At 40.2% G+C, this 19,642-nt stretch overlaps 1 protein-coding gene across 1 annotated transcript in view; it reads left to right on the top strand.

Annotated features, from left to right (window-relative positions):
• Window positions 1–19,642, top strand: part of EFNA5 (ephrin-A5) — a 109,174-nt gene that overhangs the window by 48,474 nt on the left and 41,058 nt on the right. The gene's annotated exons all lie outside the window — the stretch shown is intronic.

Genomic DNA, 19,642 nt, shown 5'->3' with positions numbered 1-19,642 from the left:
TAGAAAGCTTACTAGCCTAGACAATAAATATGGAGTTTAAGTTTCTAATGTGTAGTATTTTGTAGACATTATTTTAATAGACTATGTGTGTGTTTGTGAGTGTGTTCCTAATTCTTTAGTTTTATCAGTAACATTTATTTTCATAGGTAAACACACACTTAAGCAGTGAGCTATGTAATCAAATATACAACTTGGACATGCCATGTGGTGAACCTTTGTGTTTGTAAATGGCTTCTTCTGCAAGCAGCCTGATTCAGTCGTTAATTTCTCTTTTCCCTATTATTTTTGCATACTGCCAATTCTGTTCGGCTTAGCTAGGATTTATCTACCCAAGTGGTATACTTGATATCTGAATGAACTAAATATTACACTTAGTGGGCCTGATTTTGTCTATTCAGTGGAAGTATGTTGACAGTGTTTCCGATTGGTTTCTTATCTTACTTAGGGGGATAGTAGATACCTAGGGGATAGTGGATCTGATGTCATGACCTTCTTATGGGCTAAAGAGCCGTATTTAAAATGCTAATCCTGGTAAGATTTTTTTGTTGTTGTTTTGGTGCTATAAAAGGTGCCCACTTATGCAGGTGAAAGGTTTTTAATCCTTTTCTTCTGGAAAGTCATAAGAGGAATTACTGTTGTGATATTGGTAGTGAATGATTTTCAGTATTAAGTTATTTGTTACCATTTTTCGTATCATAAAATGCTGTATTCGCACATTCTTCTTCTTTAGGAGAAGAGTTTTCATTGGAAGGAAGGAAGTGGAGACCTCTACAGGTGTTTCTTGCCTTGTGGTAGGAAAGAGCAGGTGTAAAACAAGTTTGATTACATTTGTTTCATTGTAAAAATTCTTGCAGCCATTTGGACTGCAAAATTGCAGCTACATCTTTGGGACATAGGTAACCTCTAAACAACATTAAGAGGGCAAGCCTGAGCAGTAGAAGAGTGTTCCTAAAGAAATTACCATCTGATTTGAAGTGTGCATCCCTAAAACCACATGACAATCTGTACACTATAGAAGTCTAAGGTATCTTTGAAGTGCAATGAAATATTTTTCCATTGTATTATTTTTTTTTATGAGTCATAATGTACAAAATGAAAGGACAATTCTATTCTGTTTCAGTCAATCCTTATGTAAACTTGTATTGCAGACTGTAGAAAACTAGGCAGTCTTCATTTATCTAGGCTTTTTTTTTGTGTGGCAGCCTCATTGGACAGATGGTGAGATGCATATAAACAGATACGTTAATATATTCTCTTACATAATTGTTTATTATGATTAAAATTAGGAACTGGGATAATAAAAATCAAGTTCTACTTTTTCTCCAATGCGTAAATTTTCTTCATAAAGAATCTTGTCTCTAAGGGGCTGACAAGATGCACTCTTGCCTCGTTATTCCATGAACAAAGGTACAATTGGTGAATACGTGAGGACTAGCACATTTGATTAGACACTTGAAATCAACTGTATCATTTCTTATTACTCTTCTTCTGAACAATACGTAGATTAGAAATTACTTACTTAGCAATGAAATTCATGGTACAAATGCTGCCTCTGGTAGAAATTGTCAGGTATCAGGCTCAGAAATGCAGAGGAGCAGGTACTTTCCATTTGGCAACCATGCCGTACATCTCAGTGTCTGTAGTCTGTATTGTACTAAATATCAGAAGTTTCCAGGGGTTGAAAAAATTACCATATGAACAAAGAGCCCAAAACTCTCACTATGCAAAATATTGGTGCCCATTGTAAGAATATACTGGGAAGGTATGACTATGTAGGTATTGAATATAGTCTAGACATTTTCTTCTGGTCAGTCTTAGAAGTATTTTGTTGGCCTTCATGGAAGTTTGCTCTGGTTCACAATGACTGCTCTCATTGCTTTTCATGTTGATGCTCTGTAACTGGGATTCTGCCCACAATTAGTCTTAAGTTGTATACGATGCCTCCATAGCCTTAGATGCTGTTTTTACACCATTACTATGTGCCTAAACTATGAACTTCATTCTTTAATTTTAGGGTTTGTTACATTTCTTTATAACTCAATGAGTACTAAGAGTAAGATTGAGTTGAAGAAATAGTTTGTATGCTCAATAATTCATTTTCATAGAATCATAGAATAGTTGTGGTTGGAAAAAACCTCAAAGATTGTGAACTCCAACCATTAACCTAGATGGTTTAATGTAGTCCTTTGAGGAACAATAAAGGCCTCCCTAAGGATTTCTAAGGAACAATAATACAAAGGCCTAGCAATAGACAATAATAGTTCTTGCTAAACCTGTGCAATCCCTTCCTCACATGTGGCTTCTGGTATCTTTATAATATGCAGGAAGGGGAAGGGAGGGCATAGGGAGAAACCTTTAATTTAATTTGTCTGAGATGCTCTCTGCTTATTTTAAACTTTGGTTTCTGTACTTTTAAAAATAATTATATTTTATGAGGATAAGATCATCACTTGAGAATGAAGTGATTTCACTACAGGTTGAAAATTAGAATTCATTTAAGCTTAATTTGGAAAGAATTCTAGGAAAAAAATGTAATAGGGAAGTTACTATAATACCTTCAGTTTTATCTCTCTGAAATTTGTGATTGATCTGAGAGCAGTGCATTTTTTTCTCCCTATTTTTGTCTTATATGAATATTTTACACATGCACGTAGAAGTAAATGAGCGGGTTTTGCACCTTGTATCAATTAAAGATTTATTTATACATATTGAAAAATGCTTCTCTCACTACTGAAGAAATAAGGATTCTAAAACCCTATAATAGAAACCACATAATGGAAGCTTCATAATTTGAAAAGAGGTGAGGGCAATAATACAAAGGCTGCATTGAATTCTACTGTTTGTTGATCTCATTCAGTTAAAAAAAATGTGCCCATTGGCTAATAATCTTTGTAATGCCTTAGGTGTTTTACAGACTTAATTGGTTGGTTTTAGTGCAAAGCTATTTAGATAATATTTGTAATCAGAGAAAGCAATCTTACTCATATGATATACAAAGCTTCAGGTAAATTTCTGTAGGTGAAAGAACATTTTAAGTATTAGGGTTCAGAGATCATGTGCATCAAGATTAAACCAGGACAAAGACATAGACCCTAAAATTTTCCATCAGGTTAAATAGAAAGAGTGAATCACAAACCAGAAGGCAGAATTGCTCCCTATTAGACCCCTGTCCACCCTCTCAAGTGAAGATAGTGGGGGAATGAAGATGAGAGACTTAAGGGTTGGAAATTGAAACTGGAACTGATTTCCTATAACATAGAAAAAGGGAGCAACTCGTAGGGGAAAGAACAGATATACACACTTACATACAAGTATATACGAAACTGATCTCACTGATCACAGGAATAGTTGGGTGAGAGTCCCTTGTGGCAAGGCCGCTTCAGGAGAGGGGTCCATGGCTCCTCACAGCACCCAATTGAGTTGGATTCTGGAGAGCACGTGGCGAACTGAAGAATCTCCAAGCAGCAACAGCAAAGAAGGCAGCTCAGGAAGGAAAGGGACTGAGTTTCTGGTTCTATTGGCTTTTACGGAATATGGCAGGAAGTGAGGGGAATATTGAACTCTTCCTGTTCTGACCCTCCCGTGTCTTTCAGGATCTTACGACCCTCTCTCGAGTTCCTCTTACAGGTGTCCAACACCATGCCAGGGTCACTTAAACCATAACAGTGTTACAAGTCTTTCAAAGTATTATAGGAATAAAACAAAAACATTTCTAACATTAATAATAAAAATAATTATTAATTTCTAACATTATTAATAGCTGTCCTACTTGATGCTGCTGCAGTCTGTAAACCAAAACCCTGGTGGTTCTTTTGCTAGTTTGCCTAGCATAAAAAAGAGATGAAGGAAGGTTAACAGAAAAGACAGTTAAATTGCTAAATTTCTCCATGCAACTTTCTCTAAAATGCTGTTTCCGTGCCAGGAGAAGAAATATTTTTTCTTTTGGGTTTCTTAAATAAACACCAGGCATTTGTGTAGCAAGAAATATGTTCAGTGGTTGAAGCCTGCTTTCCTGATAGCAGATTGTTTGCAAATACATTTATGCACTTGTTAGCATAACTTTGTTTTTACATTAACAAGTTCAAATAGCTTTTGCAAATGTATTTGAATGTATGGGTTCTTCATTTTATTAATAAGTCGTGGTTTGATGCTGGAATTTCTTGATACATTTTTGGGTCTGCTTATATGAGTCTGTGGTTTGATTTTTTTCTCCTACATTTTGCTCAGGCTATTTTATATTATATCTGGATTAATTCCTTTTAGCTGGAGGATGTGGATTATGACCATGGTTTATTAAAATTTACACAGTTTATTAAACATAAAAATACTGTGAAATATATTTTTGTTTATTTTGATACATTTAAATATTGGGAAATTAAGGAGTGTATTTTAACCGTTACAAGTTATTAGGGTGTCTAAGACTCTCCAAATCCAGATTTGAACACAAAATATTTTAAATTAAGTTTAAATGACAGATTGAGAGATTAATGTTAAACAGCTATAGCTTAATACCATAGAAAAGCATTCCTAATGCAACAGCAAGTGTTGTCGTATATGCAATGTATGCACACTTTTATCAAAAAGAATGGTTCTTCTTTTTTTTCCAGAACATGCTCTGCTTGCAGTGTCACCAACTTTAAAAGAGCTGTGATCTTTTTGTTATCTTTAGAGTGATCCTCTCAAATACTTCGCATATATTTACTGGTGCAAATTGTTGCAGCTTTTTTTTTCTTTTAGGAGTAGGGAAAAGACAGAGTTTTTATTTTATACAAGCTAGCCATCTCTTTGCTTTTAATACCATAGAATTATAGAATCATCAAGATTGGAAAAGACCTTCAAGATTATCAAGTCTCACCATCTGCCCTACAACCCCTACCCACTAAACCATCTCTGAAAACACCATGTCTACCCTTTTTTTGAACACCTTCAGGGACGGTGACTCCACCACCTCGCTGGGCAGCCTGTTCTAATGCCTCACCATCCTTCCGTGAAAAAAATTCTCCTGATATTCAATCTGAACCTCCCCTGGTGCAACTTGACTGCATTTACTCTTGTCCTATAGCTAGTCACTAGGGAGAAGAGGCCTACACATGCCTCATTATAACCTTCTTTCAGGTAGTTGTAGAGAGCAATGAGGTCTCCCCTCAGCCTCCTCTTCTCCAGGATGAACAGCCCCACCTCCCTCAGCCTTTCCTCACAAGACCTCTTCTCCATACAGTCTAGTTGCCCTTCTCTGCACACTCTCCAGCACCTCAATGTGCTTCCTACACTGCAGTGCCCAAAACTGCACACAGTGCTCGAGGTGCAGCCTCACCAAGGCCAAGTAGAGGGACAGGATCGCCTCCCTGGTCCTGCTGGTCACACTACTTCTTACGCAGACCAGGATGGTGTTTGCCGCCTTGGCCACCTGGGCACACTGCTGACTCATGTTCAGCCAGCTGTCAATCAACACCCCCAGGTCCCTTTCTGCTGGGCAGCTCTCCAGCCACTCCTCCCCAAGCCTGTAGCACTGCTGGGGGTTGTTATGGCCAAACTGCAGTACCTGACATTTGGCCTTACTGAAACTCATACAGTTGGCCTCAGCCCATCGATCAAACCTGTCATGATCCCTCTGCAGAGCCTCATTACCTACAAGCAGATTGACACTCCCATCCAACTTAGTGTCATCTACAATCTTGCTGAAGGTGACTGTATCCCCTCGTTGAGCGGGCCCAGCACTGAGCCCTGGGGAACACCACTAATGACCAGCCTCCAGTGAGATTTAACTCCACTGAACACAGCTCCTTGGACCCGGCCACCCAACCAGTTTTTTATTCAGCAAAGCACGTGCACATCCGAGCCATGAGCAGCCAGCTTGTCTAGGAGAATGCTGTGGGAAACACTGTCAAAGACCTTGCTAAAGTCAAGGTAGACAACATCCACAGGCTTTCCCTCATCCAATAAGCAGGCCACCCTGTAATACAGGAAGATGAAGATTTGGGGCTTTTTGAAAGAAGTCCACTCAAATACATCTTAATTTATTTGATATGCATTTTTTATCTATGCAGTGTCACTGTAAACAGCATATTATAGCTTATTGTCTTTTTTTTTCCCCAGAGTGTATTCTGCTTTTGCACTGTTCCTGAATTTAAAAGGGCTGTGATCTTTCTGTTATTCTTAGAGTGATGCATTTGAAATGGTACATGACTTTTTCTTCATTAAGAAGCAGCAATGAAAAGGCCAATAGATAGGAGACAAAAGCAAAGACCAACTGCTATGTCAAATAAATCAGACCAAATACTATGTCTTTAATTTTCCCATCTCAAGGAATAAAAACTGAAAGATTAATTTGTTCTGTATAACTAGCTTTGTAGAACACAATATTTTTATTTCTGAGGAAAGGTATTGAAGAAGGAAGATGGGGAATGACCTAGCTGAGTATCATTGATCCAGTGATACGGGGCTGTACCTCTTACCTGTAACCCATAAACAGCTGTACCAATATCCACAACATTTTAAAGGTGACTTACATGTAAGTGTAGGTTTTTTTCAAGGGTCTGGCTCTTTGCACAGCAGCAGTAGCACCTCTAGTGATATTAGGACATATGAGGCAGGCTGTTACTTTCTGTTCATTTTTACATACTGCAGAATATAGCATAATATAATAGAATCATAGAATGGTTTAGGCTGGAAAGAATCTTTAAGATCATCTAGTTCCAACCTCCCTGTCTGGGCAGAGACATGTTCCACAAGATCAGGTTGCTCAAAGGCCCATCCAGCCTGGCCTTGAACACTTCCAGGGAAGGGGCAGCCACAGCTTCTCTGGGCAGACTGTGCCAGGGTCTCACCACTCTCACAGTGAGTAATTTTTTACTGATGTCTAACCTAAATCTCTTCTAGTTTAAGGCCATTACCCCTTGTCCTCTTACCACATGTCCTTGTAAAATGTCTCTCCCCAGCTTTCATGTAGGCCTCCTTCAGGTACAGAAAGGCTGCTATAAGGTCTTTCCAAAGCCTTCTCTTTTCCAGACTTAATAAACCCAACTGTCTCCATAGCAGAGGTGCTCCAGCCCTCTTACCATCTTTGTGGCCCTCCTCTGGACTAGTCCAACAGCTCCGTGTCCTTCTTATGTTGCAGGCCACCGAACAATGTGTGAGAATGTATTAACAGGAATATAAATTTTCAACGCTCACTTACGTTACATACACTTCCTCATGGAAAGAGATTGCTGTTGTTCTTCAGTGTGCTGGTCAATGTGCTTTTTTGGGGCAAGAGTTCTTTTCTTTCATTTTGTGAGTGTAAGAAGCAAGACCTTTCTGCATTATTCTCCATATCCATTAACATTTCAGCACGTGCGTTGGGCAGGGTGAGCAAATACCAGTCACAGAATCATATTCTGTCAAGCCTGACAGACTGTATCTTCTGGGTTAGACACATGGTCAACACATGTTAGAGAACAGCTTGAACTTTTTAGTAATACTGCTACCTGTGTTTTTTAAATTAGTGATTAGTTTTGGGTTTTAAGAATTTTAAGAATTTGAGAATTTAAACTTTGAATAAGTTACTTTCTCCCAAATGTGTCTGTGTTAGTATAGCAGAGGTGATGTAAGACTTTCTTGCTTTTTAGGAAGGGTAGATACACTAATGAATTGGCAAACTGCAGTTTTTCTGTTATAAGCCAGATGCAGCTGAGGAAGGTTTTCTGCTTTCAAGCAAAAGCAGGGAATAAAAGACAAAGCTGACATCTTGTGTGGTGTTAGTGTCTGGAATAGACAAACGGGGAGTCACACATGGATGGTATTGATGACCATGTTTAAAAATATGTGAGTAGTAATTACCAGATCTCCTCATTCTAACTCCGATGAAGTAGGATAAATGTTGCTGGTGAACTGCAGAGTACTATTAATGTATACACAAGTAAGGAGCTTGTGTCCAGGAATAAAATTAACAAAAAGGGTTTCAGCCCAGACATTTTGAATTCATAGTGTGGTAGAGGCTTCAAACAAGAATCTCAGGCTGCCTTTAGTGTCAGGTTGGGTGTGGTACCTTTCTGATTAGATGAGTAGAGTCTTCAACACTGAAGTTTGTCCTGTAAGCCTTTGACAGAAAGGTAACTCTTCCTTTACCTTCCACTCCCACCTTCTCTCTTCATCCATCTCCACAAGTTAAATGCCCACAGCAATGGAAAATCAATACCCAGGTAAAGTCTGTAGTCATGGGGATTAAAGTTATCAGAGCTGGAACAGCTGAGAATGAGAACCTGAGCTCTTCAGGATGAATGCTGTGACATGTTGTACCCCTTTCTCACCCTTATCATCCACAGCATGACTATATCACTGAAACTCCGAAGATGCAATGAGTGCTTTGCTTCAGAATTTACTGCAAAAGAAATTTTGAGAAATCGGGGGAAAGTCTTGTGTGCCAGCTTTGAATAGATTTTTCAAATGCAGAGTCTGCAGAAAGTTTTAATAAGCAGAATGAGAAATGTCTAGCTTATCGATTAGGCAGTGCAGAATGATGGGAAGTTAAGTGTTAAGTATGAGTGAGGGTGTTGCAGTACTTCAGACTCTCTAGAGTTCTCAGATTTATATATGGGAAATAAATGTTGATTTGTTTATACTATCCCTCATATCTACTCGGGGAAAGTGTCTGTTTTTTAATGTTTGCATTATCATCGAACATATATATTTTTGCATTGCAAGCTACAAAAAGTCAGTATAGGACCCAACTGTTCAAATAAAGAGTGATGAGTGTAAGGGGGAAATCATTAACAATAAGTGGTGTAAACAAGAACCCCCCTGCCAGAGCAGGACCAAAGATTAGGGCAGATCGCTCAGAAAGGCATCAAGGTCTCCAGAGAAAGAGACTCCACAACTTCCCTGAGCAGCCTGTTCCAGTGCTCTGTCACCCTCACAGTGAAGAAGTTCTTCTTCATGTTGTGGTGGAGCTTCTGTGCTTGAGTTTGAATTGATTGCCCCTCGTCCAATGACAGGGCACTAGTGAAGAGAGCTTGTCCCTGCCTTCTTGATGCCCAGCCCTTATTATAGACATTAATTAGATCCCCTCTCAGACTTCTTCCTAGACTGACAAGACCCAGGTCTGTCAGCCTTTCCTCATGAGGCAGGTGTTCCAGTCCCTTAATCATCCTCGTTTCCCTCCTTTGGACTCTCAAGTAAGTCCCTGTCTCTCTTGAACGTACCTTTCTGATTAGATGAGTAGAGTCTTCAACACTGAAGTTTGTCCTGTAAGCCTTTGACAGAAAGGTAACTCTTCCTTTACCTTCCACTCCCACCTTCTCTCTTCATCCATCTCCACAAGTTAAATGCCCACAGCAATGGAAAATCAATACCCAGGTAAAGTCTGTAGTCATGGGGATTAAAGTTATCAGAGCTGGAACAGCTGAGAATGAGAACCTGAGCTCTTCAGGATGAATGCTGTGACATGTTGTACCCCTTTCTCACCCTTATCATCCACAGCATGACTATATCACTGAAACTCCGAAGATGCAATGAGTGCTTTGCTTCAGAATTTACTGCAAAAGAAATTTTGAGAAATCGGGGGAAAGTCTTGTGTGCCAGCTTTGAATAGATTTTTCAAATGCAGAGTCTGCAGAAAGTTTTAATAAGCAGAATGAGAAATGTCTAGCTTATCGATTAGGCAGTGCAGAATGATGGGAAGTTAAGTGTTAAGTATGAGTGAGGGTGTTGCAGTACTTCAGACTCTCTAGAGTTCTCAGATTTATATATGGGAAATAAATGTTGATTTGTTTATACTATCCCTCATATCTACTCGGGGAAAGTGTCTGTTTTTTAATGTTTGCATTATCATCGAACATATATATTTTTGCATTGCAAGCTACAAAAAGTCAGTATAGGACCCAACTGTTCAAATAAAGAGTGATGAGTGTAAGGGGGAAATCATTAACAATAAGTGGTGTAAACAAGAACCCCCCTGCCAGAGCAGGACCAAAGATTAGGGCAGATCGCTCAGAAAGGCATCAAGGTCTCCAGAGAAAGAGACTCCACAACTTCCCTGAGCAGCCTGTTCCAGTGCTCTGTCACCCTCACAGTGAAGAAGTTCTTCTTCATGTTGTGGTGGAGCTTCTGTGCTTGAGTTTGAATTGATTGCCCCTCGTCCAATGACAGGGCACTAGTGAAGAGAGCTTGTCCCTGCCTTCTTGATGCCCAGCCCTTATTATAGACATTAATTAGATCCCCTCTCAGACTTCTTCCTAGACTGACAAGACCCAGGTCTGTCAGCCTTTCCTCATGAGGCAGGTGTTCCAGTCCCTTAATCATCCTCGTTTCCCTCCTTTGGACTCTCAAGTAAGTCCCTGTCTCTCTTGAACTGGGGAGCCCAGAACTGGACACAATACTCCTATCAGGTTTTATTAGAAAAATACCCAAACAGCAGCAAACAAGCAAAAGTGGAGTGTTTTGTTTAGGGTTTTTTCCCCAGAAAGTTGAAAAATTTTGTTACCAAAATGGCTTTGAGGATGTTTCTTGGTTCTCAAAGTGAAAAGGTTGTAAGTCGTCACACGCAGGATAGCTGTAAACTTTGATAGCACAGGAAAAATGAAGTTCAAGGAACTGAAGCTTGAGCAGTCACTTTACCAGTGATTTAAACCTTGGCCTGTTCTATCTAAGGACAGTTTCCAGATCAATTGCCTGTGCAGGGGTTGGTGCTTGAGATATTTCAGAAGGTCTAGTTTTTTGTGCCAGAACAGAACAAAAATAATTATCATCAGTTGGGTGGGTTTTGGTGAATTTCTTCTGTTCTTTGCCTCTTGAGAGCTGCTTAGTGAGTTCTAAGCTAAAATGCTAGCTCAAACTGATTTGTTTCATGTTTCTTCTCATGTTCTAAGACCTTATAGCAGATGACTTTTTTTCTCATTTAAATAGGCAGTATAAAGTACCAGATACAATGGTACCTGATCGGAATCCTGTTATTTAACATTAAAAAAACCTTCCAAATAGGAAGGGACAATGTCTTTCTTGTACTGTTGCACGATAAGAAGGGATAAAAGCATAAAATTCTCCAGGGAGAAAAGCCACATAAAATTGATTATTTTCTTATGAAATCCAGCTCAATGCCGCTCTGTTGTTTTTTGTTTTCCTATGTTTGGGGTTTTTGCTTTTGAATCCACCCAAGTAGTGTGAAAAATCTCCCCGACTGGGGGGACATAGCTGGCATAAAAGAGGAAGGTAATTCTCTTACAGATATATGTGAAGTGAAACGCAGGGATGTTCACTCAGCTCTTTCAGGAAATGCCATAGGCTTTTGCAGCCACTTGTGAAACAGTAATTTGAAGTCTGATTGACTCTTTCAAGTGCAGGAGCCTGATTCTGCTCAGCTGTGTAATTGTGATGGAAGGGAGTCAGCCGAAGGCAGAGATCTGGGCACAAACTTTTGGGAGGCTTGTTTCAGCGGAGTGAGTGGGAAAGCAAATGAGGGTTACAAATAATAAGTTTCTCACTTGATTGATAATGAACTAGTAATAAGTGGCCTTATTACAATAATAAGTTTCCCATGGAAACCTGATGACTGCACAGAAGCTTTAGCCAACTATGTGTGACCACATCTTATTTTGATCAGCTGTAGCACAGCAAAACTGTGTAATTACCATAATCTGACAATTAGCTTGGTATCCTTTCCTAGTGTTTAATTACTCCAGTAAAGGGTAGTTTAATAGAGGACTTAATAACAAGAGAATAAGTTTCTGTCTGCATGTGTACTTAACTTGCCGTCTTTTCAAGGCATAATTTTCAAATACCGATTTTTTTGAACAACAGCCTAGATTAGTTGTTTCTCTTTTGTTTTGTCTGTCAATATTTTGTTTCCTATATAGTGTTTTCTCATGGTGATTTGAACTTTTCTGAACTTGTGAAACTGTAACCTAAGGATTAAAAGGTCACAGACAACTCCTTTATATCACAGGGGCTTTTTTGTTTGCTTGCTCAGGGTAGCAATATCCTGCTAGAGACATAAAATGTCACTGGCCTGCTACTGTTAGCAAACCCACTTCTCTTAGCATCTGGAAAATGTTGAATTTTCTTTCGGTTTGAATAGAGCTGAAATTAAACCAGCTCTTTTATTATTTCATTGTTTCTGTACCATAGTCATTGTTGAGGTCAGCACAGCTATGGGAACAGAGTTTATTAAATGTTGTGACAAAGACAGTAAAAAGAGCAAAAATCATCAAAGAGGTTCTTTTGTGCTTAGCACAGAAATAGCATCTTTAAAATTATCTGCAGTAAAATAGTACATTTAATCCCACAATCCCTCAGATAATTAACAATCACAAGATTTCCCTCATCACACATAACAGCTTGAAATTAGTTGAGATTAGAGGACTTGGCCTGTCTAAAAGAGTAACAAGGCACAAGTTACCCTGCTGCTTTAGTCACAAAATGAATAGAGCTTGGGATGATCTAACACACTACACTTGCCTACTTAATGAAGACAAAAGCTGTGAGCAATGGAATGCTAACTAACTAATATAATCACAATCCTAAGAGCAGTTTAAATGTTGTCCTTTTAAAGGATGTTAATGTTTTCCAGAAAATGTTTGGGTATTACGTATTATTGCATATACAAAACCTACTTTATACTCATCATTCTGTTATTAATAATTTAAGAAAATAGTTTAATAACTAGTTAACAGAAATAAACTAAGTTTTCAGCCTGTTTCTGTATTTTTCCAGTTGAAGTTTAACCCACATGTAGAGCATCTGTGAGAGATGTTTCTGTTGTCTAATAGCTTTTAATCTCCTGGTGTTCAGCCTTTGTTAGTATATTTATGTGATCTTCACAACTGGCTGCTTTTTCATTATTCTTGTGAGAATGGACTTCCCTCTGAGACAGCATAACCACAGAATTGCAAAGGCTGGAAAAGACCTTTAAGAAAGGTCTTTCTTTTAAGAAAGGTCATCAAGTCCAGCCTATGACCAACACCACCACATTGGCCAGACCATGGCACTTAGTGTCACATCCAGTCTTTCCTTGAACACATCCAGGGACAGTGCCTCCACCACTTCCCTGGGAAGTCCATTCCAATGTCTAATCACCCTCTCCATGAGGAATTACTTCCTAATATCCAATCTAAACCTTCCCTGGTGCAGCTTCAGGCTGTGCCCTCTTGTCTTGTTGCCAGTTGCCTGGGAAAAGAGCCCAGCCCCCACCTGCCTACAGCCTCCCTTCAGGTAGTTGAAGAGAGTGAGAAGGTCCCCCCTGAGTCTCCTCTTCTCCAGGCTAAAAAACCCCAGCTCCCTCAGCCTGTCCCTATAAGACTTTCCCTCTAGTCCCTTCACCAGCCTTGTTGCTCTCCTCTGGACCTGCTCCAGCACCTCAATATCCTTCTTGCAGTGAGGGGCCCAGAACTGGGCACGGTACTCGAGGTGAGACCTCACTAGTGCTGAGTACAGAGGGAGAATTACATCCCTACTCCTGCTGGCCAGACTATTCCTGACACAAGCCAGGATGCCATTGGCCTTCCAGGCCACCTGGGCACACTGCTGGGCCATGTTCAACTGGTTGTCAACCAGCACTCCCAGGTCCGTCTCTGCTGGGCTGCTCTCCAGCCACTCTTCCCCCAGCATGTAGTGCTGCCTGGGGTCATTGTGGCCAAAGTGCAGGACCCTGCACTTGGTCCTGTTGAATTTCATGCCATTGCCTTGGCCCATCGACCCAGCCTGTCCAGGTCCTCCTGCAGCTTCTTCCTACCCTCTGGCAGATCAACTCTCCCCCCAGGCTTGGTGTCATCTGCAAACGTACTGAGGGTGGACTCAATCCCCATCAATAAAGATGTTGGATAGGACTGAGCCCAGCACTGATTCCTGGGGGACACCACTGCTCACTGGATACCAACTGGATGCAGCTTCATTCGTCATCACTCTCTGGGCCTGGTCATCCAACCAGTTTTTGACCCAGCTAAGGCTGCACCTGTCCAAGCTGTGGATTGCTGGCTTCTCCAGGAGGATGCTATAGGAAAATTTGTCAAAGGCCTTGCTGAAATTCAGACAGACCATATCCACAGCCTTCCCCATATCCACTGGGTGGGCCACCCAGTCATAGAAGGAGATGAGATTGGTCAGGCAAGATTTTCCTTTCTTAAACCCATGTTGGCTGGACCTGATCCCCTGATTGTCTTCTACATGCTGCTTGATGGCGCTCAGGATAATCTGTTCCACAATCTTGCCAGGCACTGAGGTCAGGCTGACAGGCCTATAGTTCCCCGGATCCTCTTTCTGGTCCTTCTTGTGGATGGGGTCACACTGACCAATCTCCAGTCATCTGGGACTTCTCCAGTCAGCCAGGACTGGTGATAAATGATGGAGAGTGGCTTTGCCAGTTCTTCTGCCAGCTCCCTCAGCACCCTAGGATGAAATTGTGACCTCCCCCAGCCTGTATTCATATCTTGGGTTACCTTGGCCCAGGTGCAGGACCCTGCACTTGACCTTGTTGAACCTCACCTGGGCCCACTTCTCTAGCTTGTCCAGGTCCCTCTGAATGGCATCCCACATCCCTCTGGCATTTTGACAGCACCACTCAGCTTGGTGTCATCAGCAAACTTGCTGAGGGTGCTCTCAATGCCACCATCAGTATTGTTGATGAAGATACTAAACAACTCTGGGCCCAGCACTGACCCTTGTGGGACACACCACTGGTCACTATTTTCCATCTGGACCTAGAGCCGTTGACCACCCTCTGGATGTGACCATCCAGTCATTTCCTTATCCACTGAACAGTCCACCCATCAAACCCATATCTTTCTAATTTAGTGAGAAGGATGTTGTGGGGGACATGTCAAAGGCCTTGCACAAGTCCATATAGATGACATCCACTGCTTTTCCCTGGTCGATTGATGTAGTCACACCATTCTAGAAAGCCACTTGGTTGGTCAGGCAGGATTTGTCCCTGGTAAAGCCCTGCTGGCTGTCCTGGATCACCTCCTTGTCCTTCATGTGCCTTAGCATGTCCTCTAGGAGGATCTGTTCCATGATCTTTACAGGCACAGAGATGAGGTTGATAGGTTGGTAATTCTCAGGGTCCTCCTTTCTACCCTTTTTAAATATGGGCGAAACATGTCCTTTCTTCCAATCACCAGGGGCTTCACCTGACTGCTGTGACTTTTCAAATATCATGGAAAGTGGTTTGGCAGTTACATCCACCAATTCTTTCAGGACTCGGATGTATCTCATCAGGTCCCATGGACTTGTATATCTTCAGGTTCCTCAGATAGTCACAAACCTTATCTTCACTTACAGTGGGGACTTTGTCTCTCTGGTCCGCATCTTATGGTCCATCAACATGAGAGCTGTGAGGAGACGGGTTGCCAGTGAAGACAGAGGCAAAAAAGTTGTTGAGAACCTTGGCCTTCTCCTCATCTGTTGTTATGATTTCTCTATTGTGGCTCATCAGGGGAGGTACACTTTCTTTAACCTTCCTTTTCTGGCTTACGCACCAGAAAGAACATCTTGTCAGTCTCTTTATCCTGCTCAGGTGGTCTGTAGCAGACTCCCACTAGGATACCAGCCTCACTGGCCTTCCCTTTTATCCCTACCCATATACATTGTGCCTTGGTTTGTCTAGTATCAAATTCTAGGTAGTCAAAGCACATGTCTCTGTCTCTATAGTTTCTGAAGAACTATGGGTAATTATGTTTTTTATATTTACCCCAAGAATAAATCGGTTCCATGAATGTTGTTGATTTTGCTCTACATTTCATTTGAGAGCAAGGCAACTGATGTAAGGCATTCAGAAGTGGCAGTGTCCTCTGTGCATTGATAATGGCTGTGCAGGCTCTAGGTAGTAGGATCAGAGCTGTTTACATCTGATCCCTTCTGATGCCTGACTGAAAGACCAGAATGTCATAATTCATTGTTAGAGCAGTTACTTGAAGTCTTTTGTCATTGACAATGAAGCTTTGCCACAAGCATTTGACAAAGGAGACTCTAAACAGAGGAAGGTTGAAAGAGTAAACAGGAAATTTCCCAGTACACTTGCCTTGAAGTAGAGCACCTGGTGTGTTAATGTTACAGGAAGGGTGATAGAATATATCTAATAAGATTTGTACAGGAATCAACAAGCGGAAGCTATTGCTAGTCTTGGGTTTCTGTTGTTAAAGTTACTGTGTTCTTCCTCTGCATCCTGAGTAAGTGGACATTTCATCAGTGGCACCTGAACACAAAAACATTTGTGTGATTGTCTTTGCTGGAAGAAGTGGGCAAGTTTTATGTACCAAGCTGATATTTGTTGACTGGAAATATTTGGGTTTAGAAGTTACTTAACTGTCTGTCTCTATCTTCAAAATGGCTTTTGTAGCCCTACCACCTAATAGCTAGGTATGTAGTATGCAGGTTTCCAAGACACTGCTTGGATGCCAACTGACACAAAATGAAGGTTACGTTGGAAGAATAGTTGTTTTTTGCTGTGCTTGGAGACAAATGACATTCTTTGCAAGAAGGTTTGCAGATCCTGTTAGAGTTTTTGAGAAGCGTTTTTGTTTGGTGTCTACAACACAGTGTTCTGTTATGCAGATTCTACATAGGAATAGTTTCTACCTCATAGTGGAATTATTGTAAAAAATCCTGATTACTGCGTGATTCCAGAAGGGCATGGGAGTCCAGATGAGGATCTGTTCTGACAAGATGAAAGCTAACTGAGGAAAGGAGTATCAGTAGCATTACTAGAGTGTATGAAAGCATCCTTTCTGATTTGAATGGGATTGAAAAAGGGAATTAACTAGCTAAACCATAAATACAGTCAAAAGGCAGTCTGCTGTTCCTGTTATCTCTACAAATATATTGGTTTACAGATTCCACCTTCTCTCTACATGTTGTGCTTCTCAACATATGCAGGTTGCTATACATTGATAAATGCTTTCATTTGAAAGGCAACTTCTGTTTCACTCTCACAGTTGACATTACACTATAGTAAGAGGTTTCAGCCTGTAGATGTTAAGTATTTTCTTCTTAGATGTATTTTGCAATTCTTGGAAATAATGTTTCTGAAGTGTTTCCTGTAACAGCTTTGAGGAGTGTGAGCTGGTGGAATTTTTTTGTGGGTTACTTACAGCCATCATTTGCCTTTCTATTTAGGTTAAAGATCTTTTTCTTTTCTCAGTGAAAAGATAAACACAACACACTGCCTTGTAGCTGGAGAATCGGAAATGCTCTGAGTTCACTCCAAGGGGCATGCTGCAGATTTGTAGCCTCTTTTGGAAAAATAAAATTAGCTCTACATCTGTTCAGTACACATGCTGAGGTTTTGATTACTGACTTCTTTAGGATATTACACATGGAGAAATAAATACCTGCTTTCAGTTCCTTACCTCTTCTCAGTATTGCTGTTACTGTATAGAGTGAAGAGGCTACTTGATAAAATACCTTGGTACGTTTTCCCTGTAGCAGGTTCAGTACTTTGCTAGCAGTATCAGCTAAAGGCCAGTTTCGAAGACTTAAAATATACACCATTGTCTTTCTTTTTTAGATGTTTAAATGTAAACACTTTCTGACTGTGGTGAATGAGTGTGGAATGAAAATACTGAGAGAGCAGGAGACCAGGGAGGAAGGGACACTGGGGTAGAAAGGACTTGGCTGTGTACTTCACCCTCAGAGCTGCTTTGCCGGCAGCCCTTGTGTCATGCTTTCCTCGTGTTTGACAGGCAAGGGTGCGCTGGCATGAATGAAGACACTCAACTGCTTTACTACTTAGGGAAGCAAAAATAAGAATAAATCTACTAAAATACCGGTGAGTAAAGTGGACACATATGTTGTGGATTTGTTTGTTTAACAAGAAGACAGAAGGCAACTTTGCCAAAAGGAAGTCAGATATGCTCTTTGCTTGCAGTATTGGGTAGAACAGCTCACTGGTGCAGATTACAGGTATGATTTAATTGCTAATGCAGATTTAAGGTGTGATCAAATATTTAGTTGTCTGTCTTTTTGTATTTGTCATCTCCATTATCATAGACTGCGGTTGGATTCTTTCAAATTCAGCTATTTATAGTACAGAATCTGAAATGACTGTCTAGAGCCTCCTTTTGGTTAAAGGAGAGAAACAACTGCTTCTGGAGCTTGATCCATCTCATTCCAATGTACCTTGGACCTAAACAAGCCATATGAATTGGACTCCAAAGTTTCTATTTCTCTCCATTGACTTAAAGAGAAGGTGGAGAAACTGTTCATATGTGGTTATTTGTGTTGAAAGTGCCTACTGTTAAAGAAACCAGTCTGATCCTGAATGTCTATGGTTACGTAAGTGTAGTTCTGAAAGCATATAATAGCTGTCACAAAACTAATTGAGCATTATTGTGAAAGCACAGGCTGATATAAGAGGTAATGTTCAGAATCCCTAGAAAAAACTGCATTGTCTGTCACCTGGTTAAAAGATAGTACACATGCACAGATATATATTTATTTTTACTTACTAAAACTCTTAATTTAAGAAGAAAATATAAAAATAAATATTGAGCTATCATTGCCAGAATGTGGCTTACCTATTCATAACTTTTTCATTAGCTGTAAGAAATGGCATACTGTTAACTGATACAGAGAACAGACACCAATTTTAAAACTACATTTTGCAAATGTGTTAAGACAGTGTTTACTTAGGTGACATGTTTTGAAAGCAGTGGAGTATAAAAATATATTTTTAACTAGTTATTTAGATGAATGTGACCTTACCTGGAGTAACTGAGGTTCAGAGAGGCTTTTCCATATTATGGAATAGAACCGTGAGGCTGCACACTGGCTGAAATTATACAGATATATCATGTGTTGATGTATGCTTAGTTTTTCCCCTTTAAAAAGCTGTTTTATTGAAGTTCAATTATTGTACGAATATTAAAAGGTATGTTTTGCTCTGAATTTATCCTTGGAGGGCCAGCAGCTCATTGCTTTTTCTCTGAAATTAAATAGAAGCATCCAGATGGCAGATTTCATGCACATCAAGTGTTTAAAATATGCCCCTCAGCTAAATAGAAGTATTATAGTTAAATGTGTCATGGCTTTTTTATTGCTTTGTGGTACATTTGACAACTGCAGCCATGAGAGAGAGAAGCTACAAGTAGCCTAGTTAGCCTGAAGTGGAGTAGGTCAGTGGTTGGTTTCTTCGGCTACCCCAGGGAGTTTGATAGAGACACAGACCTGCTTTATGGAATCATTTGTTCACATAGTTTCTTCCAGATACGATGGGAATTATTAGAGAAGTAATATAAGTGAAATGTGGAGGGGAGAAAAAAGGACACACCACCCATAACAAAACAAGAGTCACTCATCTCTAAGGACACCTCAGTAAAAGTAATAATAAAATGCATCTGCGCTGACAGTCATTTAGAACTGCAGGTTAGGCAGAGTGCTGATAATTTGCATTATTGCTGAACAGAGCAACATCTCAACTGTGTGCTTTTGGCAAAGGAGATGCACTGTTTTTCAAATATCTTTTAAAAGCAATACAGTCTTTGTACTGTCGCAAACGGCTGTTTTCATGGAGAAAGAGTAAACCTGTTAGTACTCTTGAAGTAACTATAGGTACTTGCAATCAAATCAGCTTTCTGCTCAGGGTGATTACTGTCTGATTCAGAGAAGAGGATATGCTTAGGTTATTTATTTATGTGTGTATGTAGATGTTTATACAGAAACTGATTTGGGGAGGCTGATA

This window comes from Chaetura pelagica, unplaced genomic scaffold, assembly GCF_000747805.2.
Source record: "Chaetura pelagica isolate M959 unplaced genomic scaffold, ChaPel_1.0 scaffold40, whole genome shotgun sequence".
Lineage (NCBI taxonomy): Eukaryota > Metazoa > Chordata > Aves > Apodiformes > Apodidae > Chaetura > Chaetura pelagica.
The sequence above is the reverse complement of the archived record's forward strand: the minus strand, read 5'-3'. Positions and strand labels throughout refer to the sequence as shown.